The sequence below is a fragment of the Biomphalaria glabrata genome, chromosome 4, assembly GCF_947242115.1.
Source record: "Biomphalaria glabrata chromosome 4, xgBioGlab47.1, whole genome shotgun sequence".
NCBI lineage: Eukaryota > Metazoa > Mollusca > Gastropoda > Planorbidae > Biomphalaria > Biomphalaria glabrata.
This window is the reverse complement of record NC_074714.1, coordinates 21,434,306-21,447,220: the sequence shown is the minus strand read 5'-3', so window position 1 is coordinate 21,447,220 and position 12,915 is coordinate 21,434,306. Positions and strand designations below refer to the sequence as shown.

General features: G+C 33.8%; 1 protein-coding gene and 1 long non-coding RNA gene across 4 annotated transcripts in view; one reads left to right on the top strand and one right to left on the bottom strand.

The window, feature by feature from the left end:
- The first annotated feature begins 235 nt into the window (after positions 1 to 235).
- The window catches only part of LOC106063077 (uncharacterized), a 77,029-nt gene continuing 64,349 nt past the window's right edge, over positions 236 to 12,915 (top strand). The window contains exon 1 of one of the 2 annotated variants that reach the window (XM_056027290.1): positions 236 to 614. The gene's annotated coding sequence lies outside the window, so the exon portion shown is untranslated. The remainder of the gene's footprint in view (positions 615 to 12,915) is intronic. The other variant, XM_013221396.2, reaches the window with a different exon arrangement.
- LOC129925880 (uncharacterized) lies at positions 6,790 to 10,074 on the bottom strand. Of its 2 annotated transcripts, none has more exons than XR_008777643.1 (4): positions 9,858 to 10,074; positions 8,528 to 8,634; positions 8,103 to 8,176; positions 6,790 to 7,745 (listed from the first exon to the last, which is right to left on the bottom strand). It is a non-coding gene; the product is annotated as an uncharacterized LOC129925880 (long non-coding RNA). The 2 variants fall into 2 exon arrangements; XR_008777642.1 differs by having other exon boundaries at positions 8,108 to 8,176.

The window sequence follows — 12,915 nt, the reverse complement described above, 5'->3', positions numbered from 1 at the left end:
TTTTCTTACTTCTTTTGGGACAACCGTTATTTCCGCACCCGAGACAGTATGTATGGTAATAATTAATCAAGCACTTATCATCTCTTAAATCATTAACTGTCCATCATCGCCAGTAAAATCAGACCAGAAATCATTGATCACAATCTTCAACTAGCCCTTGTGTTTCCCCTCCATCTCTCCCACACACTTCTTCGTATACCTCTCCTCCCCCCACCCACCCAATATCTCTCTCAACTCAGAACCCGTCAGACTACTCAACCCTGTGGCGTCATAACAGGCTCGCGCGCAGACGAGTACAATACTCTCTGCCCCATTTCATCTAAAGAGTTGGCCAGTAGCAGGAGTACGTCTTTGAATACGCGCGTCACGTGATTCTTTACCGTCTGCCACATTGTTAACTAAAATTTTAGATTTTATTTGTTTAAATATTTATAATTAAGAAAAAAATCGTTGGCTAATTAAGAATGAAGATTTCTGGCTATATGAAAACTCATCGAGTCTTGTGTTATTCTGATGCGAAACTGAACTAGAAAAAGACATTGTTTAATTCTATATGTGTTTTGATGTGGCTATGTGGCTGTCCTACTCGTGAATTGAAGGTTGCAACTGAACTAGTAAGTAATTCTAGATACAAATATTTTTAGTTTTTGAAGTTTATTATTGCTGTTTTTTTTAGCGGTGGCCAATTTCATTTCTCTTTTAATCATCTCCGAATTTCCAATGCATATTTATTCGCCTTAAAACTTTTTTTTTGGTTGGGGGGGGGGATGTCTAAATTCATTAAGTTTGTGAAAGACAATAGAAGCCATACTGTAATTAACTAAACTTGTAAAAAAAAAATAGCATGAACCTATTGACTACCTATCCCGACTCGTGTTTGCTGAGCGCTTAAAGGCAGAACGGAATCTTTTTACCAGTTCCGTCCACCCCCACCCACCAACAGAAGACATTGGACCAAACCAGTGGCGTTGATAAGGATTTGGGGGCCAGAGGGCTTGGCTTTTTTAGGGGAACCAGTATTTTGACATTCGACTTCATGAGATGAGATAATCTACTTAATAAATATATGTCTAAACTCCAATTGGTACAGTAAGTATGTCAGTAAAATTAAAAAGAAACAATAGTTAAGACTCTTTTTATTAATAATACCGTTGTTAATTGGCGAGATAATGCACAAGTGACAAGTCTCAATTCAGATCGTTTCACGTTGTGCTTTCTGTCCGGCAAAGGCATCAATAACATCGTCTAGATCAATGCTGTCTAGTATATTTGATGCCACTGACATTAAAGCCATGCTGCTAAGTCTATCTAGCCTCATTGTTCTCCTAAGATAATTTTTTATTAACCTTAGTTTTGAGAATGATCTTTCACATGATGCAATGGAAGTGGCCTGATTTAGCAGTGTTCGGATGTAGGTTGCAAGGTTTGAGCACACATCATTATCATATGAAGACAGCTTCCTCAATATTTCAATTGGTGATTGTGGTAATGATTTGTTGATGAAAAGTGCTCGTGCATCAATGACATCAATGAAAAGCCATTTGCCTGTATTTCATCATTCATGAAAAAGTAACTCAGTTTTTCATCAGAGCGTCATCATTCATAGACTCCAACAGGTGTCTTGATTCAAGAAGAAATACAAAGGTTTCCACGTGGTTTTCTAACCTTTGTAAATCTGTCCCACATATCCATATGAAGTCTGCCCAGGACTTGTCACTAACACGTTTGAATTGCAGTCCTATTGACAGTCCTACATCAGTTGTCAACTCCTCATCAAGTCATTTCTTTCTTCACACATATATTTTCTTTGCCCATGATATTTCATGGCACGTCAAAAATGGACGAAACCAAAAGAAAAAAAAAAAAAAATTTGTTAAAAATAAAACGTGCATGTTTGGCATCCAATTTAAATAGAAACAAAGAACAATCACTCTCTCATCCTTAAATAAATACAAAAAAATATATATATATATAAATGATAATGAAACAAATCCTATATACAAAGTTACTTCCTGAGAGTAACACCGTACTAGTCAGAGCTAAAGAAGGTACTCCCTGAGAGTAACACCGTACTAGTCAGAGCTATAGAAGGTACTCCCTGAGACTAGCTCACGCACAGAAAGAGTTAGTCTGTATGGAATACATGCAAAAGGGTCACTACAACAAGTGGAGTAGCACGATTACATCGCAGTGGAGTAATATTTAATATTTCATGTAAGAAAAAAATAAGAAACCCATTTGAGGCCCGGAGGGACTTTCAAATTCGGACCCATCCCTTCTGCTCCCCTAGCTACGCCACTGACCACAACACACTGAGTATGCTAGAAGTTTGAAAGACGCGCCGTAAAGTTGTCTTCCCTTTGGTCCAAAGTGTGAAGACAGTAACAGGTTTTCTTTCCTAAACAGGGAGAGGATTTTTATAGGGACAATCTCGGAGCCTGTGTGGGGGTGTGGGGAGAGGATGTTTATAGGGACAATCTCGGAGCCTGTGTGGGGGTGTGGGGAGAGGATGTTTATAGGGACAATCTCGGAGCCTGTGTGTGTGTGTGTGTGGAGGATGTTTATAGGGACAATCTCGGAGCCTGTGTGGGGGTGTGGGGAGAGGATGTTTATAGGGACAATCTCGGAGCCTGTGTGTGTGTGGAGGATGTTTATAGGGACAATCTCGGAGCTTGTGTGTGTGTGTGTGTGTGTGGAGGATGTTTATAGGGACAATCTCGGAGCCTGTATGTGTGTGTGTGTGTGGAGGATGTTTATAGGGACAATCTCGGAGCTTGTGTGTGTGTGTGTGTGGAGGATGTTTATAGGGAAAATCTCGGAGCTTGTGTGTGTGGAGGATGTTTATAGGGACAATCTTGGAGCCTGTGTGGGGGTGTGGGGAGAGGATGTTTATAGGGACAATCTCGGAGCCTGTGTGGGGATGTGGGGAGAGGATGTTTATAGGGACAATCTCGGAGCCTGTGTCTGTGTGTGGAGAGGATGTTTATAGGGACAATCTCGGAGCCTGTGTGTGTGTGTGTGGGGGGGGTCACGATAAACTAAACAATGTGAAGGACTCTAATTTGAACTTCACAGTTGCTAACCTAGACTAGATCATGATTTATTTATTCATGAAATTAATTGGTGCTTCAAATTGAAGAGCTTATGAGAGTTAAAAAAATTATCATACATTTACAACAATAAAAAAGCTACCCGAATTTTAAAATATAGTAGTTTTATTTTACTACCACAGATGGCAAATAATTGTGCAACAGCCTTATTTACTGGACCTCGAGCTAGATAGAAGGACTCTTTTAGTAGATCTAGATAGAAGTATGTTAAGTTGTTAGAACGCACATAACAATCTATTTTTTTTAAATTTAACTTCCAGATAAAAAAAAGAACATTTTTATTGTGTGTGTGTGTGAGTGTGTGTTTTTTAACTGGACCTGACAAGAAACTGTCTCTAGAATTTTGGTCTTGAAGGATTCTTTTTAGTTAACATGGAATCTAACCGGTGCTGCTGATACTACGTCGAAGCTTTTTATTTGAAAAGAGTAAAGTACATCAATCATTCAATCATGGAACTATACTAATGGAACACCAGCTTCGAGTTTTTTACAAAGACAAAGAGAGTCGAAGTGCCGTCGCGCATCTTTTTTCGCGCACCATACCAATTTGAAAAATCGATGAGGATGCCAAAGAAGAAATTTACTCCGAGAGCCACTTGGATTCACCTTCATTGAGAGTAAAACTTCCCCACACTATATTTTATTAGATCTGTAAAAACTTTATCCATTTTCTGACTATCTGATAAAATAGATACAATTTCCCTGAATAAGAGATCGTCACAAAAGTTATTTTTTTCGATCACCCTATAAAATGCCACTTATTTTCCAAAAAATAGAATCTAAATTCCGAAAATACAATCTTTCAGTGTTTCTGTATTTGGTTTATTTACACTAAATCTGGATGAAGACCTGTCTACCGTTCCGCTAAATGCGTAGGCTATTTGTTACGATATACTAAATTGCACGAAATAAAAATAGGAGGCCTAATACAGTTTTGACACTCCAAGCTACGCATTTCTAATCGTTTTTTTTATTATTATCGAAAGGACTAGGCTATAGGCATACACGCCCCGTGGGAAACAAAGAAAAAGTTAATCTTGATAATATTGTAGCCTAAATAAAATGACCAAAAAAAAAACAAACAAAAAAAAAAACAACTATAGCCTAATCTAAAATGAAATAGATCTAGAGCTAGATTTTCTTGGACGAATGATATAAAGTAAGTATAAATAATAAGTCATATGAATCTGATAGATCTAAAACAAATACTGATAGTCATTCATTAATTAATTATTAGAATTACTTGACTACCAACTGGGTATTTTTTATTGCCAAAATACAATGTATTTTATGTGCATTTATTAAAAACAACAACCAAAAATTAAGCGTTTGACGCAACTAGATCTAATATTAGTAATATATAGATTCTAGTTCTAGATCTAGATCCAGAAAGCTACTTCTCTAATTCAGTTTTCTAGTTTAATTCTAGTTAGATCTAGATGTCTAGCCAGGGTTTTTGTCATGGAATAGATTTATAAAACTTCAGCCACCTACTGATCACGATATGACAGATAGGCCTACTCTCTCTACTACTAGACTCTACATCTAGATCTAGTACTAGTAGATCACTACATTTGACTAGATGATTACTAGATCACAGTAAAATTCAATGTGTACTTCCGACTTTAGCTCAACAAACAAGTCTACTCCAAAGTATAGATCTACTAGTAAAGTCACAAAGTGTAAAGGATCATTATATATTCACATAAAAAAAATTATAGGCCTAAAGGCCTAAATAAATCGAATATATATAATCAGTCACTAATTTGACTAATCAGTAATCTAAATTGTTGTTTTTTTTTAAATGGCAAGTGTTATTGATGACTTCTGACTTGTAAACCAGTTGCAGAGATTCTAGTTTTTATTTTGATGGCATGTTAGGATATATCAATGATATTTAGATAAACGCAAGTACCTAGTGGAACAGACAGTAGGACCATTTAATATAAGGCAAAGAAGTAAGATGTTTATAATCCATCAAACTCACAGAGGACTTGTGTCATTTGTGACGGCATTTCATGCATTTACAGAAGCTACAAACTATTCTACAAAAATGATAGGCTTGTCTTTGATTCCGAAGACTTATGAGGAATGCTATGTTTCCAGTGGCTACTCAGCCCCAGCTGTGACCTACATATTATGCCACACTGAGCACAGGCATAACCATTGTCCACCTGTGGTAGAATCAGTTGTTTTTTTCTTTTTGCCGTCTACCCTCGGCAATTAATTTTTATTGGTGTATACCACACCTTTGTAAGTGACCTCCAGCTGTCTCATTCTGAAGCTGTATGCAACCAGGTGCTCTCTTATTCTATGTCAGTTAAAGCAAGTTGGCGCCTTAGCTTGTCTTTAAAGCATTTCTGTGGTACCTCTTTATGTGCATATGACATGTTAGGCAAATAGGTTTTGCCTATCGGAAGGCCATTTCGGAATATATAGGTGTTTAAAATGAAACTCCAAACATCTGGACTTCCATTAACCAAGAAAATAAGCTTAGGATTCAAAGAGACGACACTGGCATTTCAGCTAAGACAATCAGTAAAATTAATAGCAACTTTAATTGCAGTCCACCAAACAAGATAAAAAGAAACAAGTGTGGCTTCAATAGCATTGATGATATTTAGTTTAACTTATATCTCATTTAATAGTATTACTATTTCATTGACTAAGGTTTTTTATTGTCAAATATGCATATGTACATGTACTAGTTCCTGCAATTTGATGAAAAATAATAATTAAATTGTGTGTAGTCTATATACAAATGTTTATAAGAGATCACAGCTTCTAAAACTTAATTTACTTAATTTCAAAACTATGATTTTGTGTTCTGACTCTACTCTAAATAAATTATATTTTATTTTAAGAATGCAAAGTTGGAAATTCTGTTCTGATGAAAAAAAATTATTAAAATAAAGTAGATGTTTATGGTTTCTTTGTATTTATTTTTAAATTATTTATTCATTAAAACTTAATTGTTCATTAACATTTACTTGAAGTAAAGATCAAAAACAAATTCAATACATGATTAGCTCTCAATTCATGCAGATCACAGCCCATCACTTAAATGTATTTACTGTCAATTCTACACACTATTCATTTCAAAATGTTGCTTTAAATTGTTATATGACACAATCAAAGTACTGGTACCTCACATTGATGTAGGCCTAAAGCACCTGAAATAATGACAAATTTTCATTCAATAACTTGTACTGTCATTTATTATCAGACGTGTTAAAACTAATGACCTGTATCGTCATCATTGGCCTCCTTCAGTCGTAGAAAGACTAAGGTTTCATCTCAGAGCACACTTGCTCATGTGGCTGTGGAGCCCTTTTTTGGAGACACTCCCGTCCACAGATAGCACAGGTTAAGGTGGCTTTTGCTTCGGTGGTAGAGGAGCTGGCCGTTTTTCGGACTGTACGTTTTTCTTCCTGAGCTGAGACCTATGTACTTTCACTGTCCATAGCTTTCTTGGTCACTGTCTCTCCATCTGTTGCGGTCTAAAGCTATGTCTTCCCAATTGTCAGTATTGATGTTCACTGATTTGAGGTCACGTTTTATTACATCTATGTAATGGAAGTGGGGGCGACCAGTTTTTCTTGTGTCAGTAGTGTGTTAAAACTAATGACCTGTATATATAATTTATTAAGCAGGAGCATCAACAAATCTTGAACAATAATTGTCTACAGAAAAACTTTATTCTTATCCAAACAATATACATTTACAATGTATTTAAGCAAGTTAATTTATATTTATACAAATCTATATGGCCTAAAGATTATAGCGTATTTTGATGTGTGAATACCAAGTTACATTATTACATGAAAATAGTGTACTCATTTTTAAAATATTCTGGGTAATAAAAATAAAAAACTAATGATACAATAAAATTGAAGCATTAGTCAAAAAAAGAAAAATTTCACTCAAGATCTATGTGAACTCTGCTTGAAAAAAATCATTTTGAAATTAATTTTAAAAAAAATTATGGTTCTTTAGTCAATGGAATGATAGCAGCAATTATTTAACGATTTCATGATTATCCATTCATTTCAATATACTTATAACTGAAAAATAATTCATAAGGTTTAGATAAAACCATTTGAAATAATGATTATAATTTTTTTCTTAATTTGCTTAATTCAAATCTAATATAAACAAGATTTCCTCTGTCAAGAAACTTATGAGGCAACAACATGCATGTTGCAAAGGGAATTAAGAATATTTAATTGATGTTGCTTTTTTTTTTTGCCAACATTTTAAACCTTTGCACCAGGTTTTAGTTTTAAGGAGAATGCACCATATTTTATATGTTAACTTTTGTTAGATTCTTATTTTAATTTTAAAAAAGTAAAATTTCCCTTACCACTCATCTACTGCACTCCCTTTTGTTTTAATGGGGCTCAGATTAATAGTTTTCAAGTACAATATCAAACAGATTTAAAGATATACTAAATCCAAACCTGTTGGCTGAATGACAGGATATACATAAATATGTATACAGCTTACAGTATAATATATATATCTTAAATTAAAATTGGTCCAAGACTTTTATTTTGCAACATGATGGGATTTTCCTTTCTGGTGGTGCTATGCAGGAGTCCAAGAATCTCATCTTTTCTCATAACAGAAAGTTATCTAGTTATAAAAATAAATAAAAGGATTTTAAAAAAAATAAAAAAATATGTGTGACATATGTGTTGACCATGCTAAACGTATATATGTTATTAATTATAGTTATATAATTTTGCCATTCTAAAAATAGTCTGTACCTAAAAGGAGCTACTGCGTTAATGTGTAGACATGGCCCTGACCTTAATAGTTATGAATTATTACTATAGGTGAAGGCAGATGTTCAGTTAATTTGATGCACATTGAACTAATCTAAAAGCAACTATAACATATATTATGATTTACATTTTCATGGAAAACTAGTTTTTCAAAAATACAAGTACTTCAGCTTATGAGAAAAGTACATGGGAAAAATTGCAGTACCTTACCTTTAAGAGGTGCAACCAATCATTGACTTTTCAGGAATGCATGCCTTTTTCTTGCATTTCCAAACATAACTGTAATTATACAATTAGGCATATTGGTTAATTTCTTTTGAAAACATTAAAATTAAAAAATAATATTATTAAATTGAAAATGTTGTTGTATCAAACATACAAATTATCAGACAATTTTGCCTAATTTCATCAAACAGTTTATTGTAAAGGAATGGCCTGCACAACAGCCAAGGTATATTAGGCATTCATGAAAGATGAATGTGCTTAAGAGTGTTATAAATTAAAAAAAAAAACTAGAGAAAAATGTTAAATTCCATCCCAGATATTTGGATGTTGCTTGACCATGAAAATCACACAATTCATAAAACATCTATTAGATAACTAAAATAAAAATTGTATAGTAGTACTTACATTAAATATTGAATGGATGCCCAGAGAGTAGAAATAGTATAAGTATGATCCTTGAGCCATTCTGGTACATCATCAGAACTGGTTGCCATGGTTCTACTTGTTAATAACTGAAACATTACAAACATTTTTTTTTATTTATAATTTATCACAGACTAGAATAGAAATGTTGCCAGGAAAAATACCAATGGTTAGAATACACCTGATGCTACTTTTGTAGCCTTATTACTGGTTAAAATGCACCAAAACTTCATTAATTAAATCTGATAAGAAACATATATGTATCACACAAGTTCAAGTTTATCAGAGTGTCATAGCAAATAATTAACTAGATATGTGAGTTTTATATTAAAGTACTGAATTTCAGGGAATAGATCCAACTTGACACCACATCATTTATTATTTCATGAACTCATGGGTCTGGGTATGGCATGGAATGGAAACTATTATTTAATATATTATATATGGGGTGTAGGCAAGGCATGGATTATAAATTGTCTTGTATAGATTAGATTGGGTAAAACTGCCAATCGAAGGTAACTTTTACTGATAGATCTGGATCAGTTATAAATTTATGGGACCTAGGCCTGCATAAATTTTATCTTTTATTTATATATTTTATGTACATATATAACTAGTCAAGAATCTATAATTATATCTTAATAATAATTTTTGTAGATGTCATATAATATCTAACATATTAAGTATAGATCAGTAGATTTAGAATTTTAGCTAGTGGAATATTTTTATATCCTAATCTGAACTGGATCTATATATCTAGAATTTAGATCAGTAGATTTAGTATTTTAAGGTAGTAAAAACTTTTATATTCTAAATCTAAACTGGATCTAGATCTAATTATTCTAGAAGCTTAGATCTAGAAGACTAGTTGTCAAGATTTGACTACACTATGGCTAATGCACTAGCTTAGTAGGCCTACTAGATAGATCAAGAGACATAGTACTAATAGACTCGTCTTGCCTCGTTGGGCCTCTCAAATCAGCTACATACTTTAGAGACAATTTAGGAAGGTGAATATCGATCCAATTCAAAGATCTACAATCTACATGTTAGAGTCTAGCTAGAGATGCTAGATCTAGACAATCTAGTCTAGAAGGCTTATCAATAAAAAATAAATTAATCATTTCTAAAGTTTGTAAAATTATACGTAGATCTAATCTATCTATTTATAATATATAATAAAAATCTATGTCTACTTTTTAAATATTTAAAATGATATGGCTGATGATATTAATTATTTTGAGACATTGACATACTGTCACATACAAAGTAACAAAATAATTAGATCTTATACTAACTCATAGACTCATACCGTATTGTATTAAACCTTCGAGTTTACATTCCACTATCTTGACTTGACTATATTGACTAAATAAAGGGCACTATGATTATAGATGTAGATTATTATCTATGATGATGATGTTTATCAACTGGTAGATCTATAAGTAGTATCGTCACTTTAAGTATAATCAGTATAACCACTGCATTCGTTTCATTCACTGTCTCAGCTGTATCAATAATCGTGTGAATGTGATATTTAGATAGAATTGATAGATTATAGATCTACTATTAAAAAGTATTAACCATACTAACTATAGTGTCTATACTATTGTATAGCCAGTATGACTCGTATGAGTATACTCATATACTGTAAAAGTGTATAATAGTAAGTAAGTATAGCTATACAGACTAGATGATCGATAGATGATAATAGATCTAGACTCGATCTATTCTATAATAAATATTCATATTGACAATTATTGATCTCATGTATGGTCTAGATCTAGATAAAATAGAGTGGATCTCATGACTGTCTACATTAGATCTATTGATTTTTTTTAAAACGTTAAATAAATCTAGACCTTAGTCTTTAACTTTAGTCTAGGTGTTGTAGATCTATATTATTCTAGATATTATACAAGAGATCTAGATCAATATAAGTTTCGGTTTTTAAAAAATTCGCATTCGAAATTTTAAATACCCAGATTTAAGTATTTATATACCCATATTGGTAGGTCCAAGTTAATCATTTATTAGATCTATTAAAGCATGTCTATATAAAAGATTATTATTTTAAAAATATATTATTATATAAAAGATATAGTTATGAATATTTACTTTAAAAAATTAAACAAAATGAATTTTTCCCTTTTGCCAATTAACACTCTGGCTAGCAAAAAGGATGACTCCTCAATACTGTGAAAAGACGATAACTGCATGAGTTGGTTTGGAATTGTATTTTGTAAGACTAATTTTCAAACATATCCTTCATGAGAGAGAACGAAAAAAGGTTGTCAAAAAAAAAAAAGCTGGCTGGACTACGCAAATAATGGACCAGCCTCTCTCTCTTGATATCTTGTTAAGAACATTGGTGACCGGGAAAAGTGGATGGTTTGGTTGCGCGGGACAGATGATAAAAATGACATGTACATAAAAAAATTCCAGATTTTGTGTAAAATACCCAAATGAGGAAGTACTGGAAACACCTATTTTAACGAAGTGGCCTTAAAAAAAATCTTTTGTGACGATCCATTATTCAGGGAAATTGTATCTATTTTATCAGATAGTCAGAAAATGGATAAAGTTTTTACAGATCTAATAAAATATAGTGTGGGGAAGTTTTACTCTCAATGAAGGTTAATCCAAGTGGCTCTCTGAGTAAATTTCTTCTTTGGCATCCTCATCGATTTTTCAAATTGGTATGGTGCGCGAAAAAAGATGCGCGACGGCACTCTGATCATAAAATCTCGAAGCTGGTGTTCCATTAGTATAGTTCCATGATTCAATCATTTATTGACGTAAAAGAATTCTGGGAGATGACAATCAAACAAACAGGAAGTAAGAAGAGGGATGGGATTCTGGTCGGCCGTCTTTTCTGTTGAATCTAATCCAAGGTTTTCTATCAACCTGACGCCTTGGTTCTTAAACCAAGTAACATGTCAAGTTGAACTATCGATTACACAATGTGGATTGACTCCCACTCAATCTCTCCCTCTCTCTCTCTCTCTCTCTCTCTCTCTCTCTCTCTCTGTCTCTCTCTCTCTCCAAAGTACCTAAACTAAAAGAGAGCCATGTTACTTCTATAACCTTGGTTTCTATGCACATTCCTTCATTTCCTTGCGAAGTATAATGAACAAAAAATAAACAGGACTGGAAATAAGAATCACTTTCACCTTCTCCTATCACTTAGTCTGTTGGACTGTTGAGGCACCACACAATATTTGTCGACAATCTTTCTCCATTTCTCTCTGTCTTTTGCCTTGGATAGAACCTCTTTCAATAGCAGGCCCGTCCGTTCCTTTATATGGTCTTCCCATCGCTTTCACTGTCTTCCTCTTCTTCTATTTCCTTGTACTGCGAGTCCCGAAGACCTTGTAATATGGTCATAGAGTTTAAGTTTGCGTATTTTTTTACAATAGTTAGCAGGTCATCGTGGGGTCCAATCGCTGTAAGAACCCTGTCTCTAATCTCTTGGTTTGTCATGTGGTCTTTGAATGTGATACCTAGGATCCTTCTGTAGCATCTCAATTCCATTGCTAGGATCCTCCTTTCTAGCTCTGCAGTCAGCGTCCAAGACTCGCAAGCATATAAGAATGTGGCCATGATCAGGGAGCGTATCAGTCTGACTTTGGAGCCGAGGGCTTTACTTTATGATACCTTTTTTTAAAATAAATAATTATAATCCATTGTCTTCAAGTAAAAAGATAAACTGAGACTATTTATTTTGAATGAAATTCTTTTAGTTAGCAGACATTGCCATTTTAGAGCCTTGAGGAAGTTAACCGAGAACCTTACCAAAGTTTATTCTTGACTGAATATCTCCCTCCCCTTTCTATACCAATGAAAGTCTAGGAATAAGAAGAATATTTGGATGCTGAACTTTAGGGCTCTGAGTTTGAATGGAAAGATAATGTTGCTGACCACAAAAAAAAAATGCAAACTAAAACTATCTGGTCATATCACGAGGTTTTATGTGCAAAAAAACTCCCTGCAGGGAACAGTATCAGGAAAAGAAGAAGAGGCAGACAGAAATGATGAGAAGACAACATCAAAGAATGGATGGGCCTTTTTGGAAAGAGATTCTAGTCATGGCAAAAGACAGATAAATGGAGAAAGACGGTCTAAGATCATGAGTGATGCCCCAATATTCCAACAGACTAAGAGATTGGTGAACGTGAGTGAAGGATAATGCTGGGATTTTAACATTTTAAATTAGAGATTTTAGACTTCTCATAAGAGCGTAGTCAGATGTTTGTTCGAATTCTTCAATTTAAACTTTTTTTAAAGCACTAAAATGGAGCATGTCTTCTGTAGTGTTCAAAGTAGCACAAAAAAAAAAACGGTTTAAACAAATCTAATTGCTGACAGGT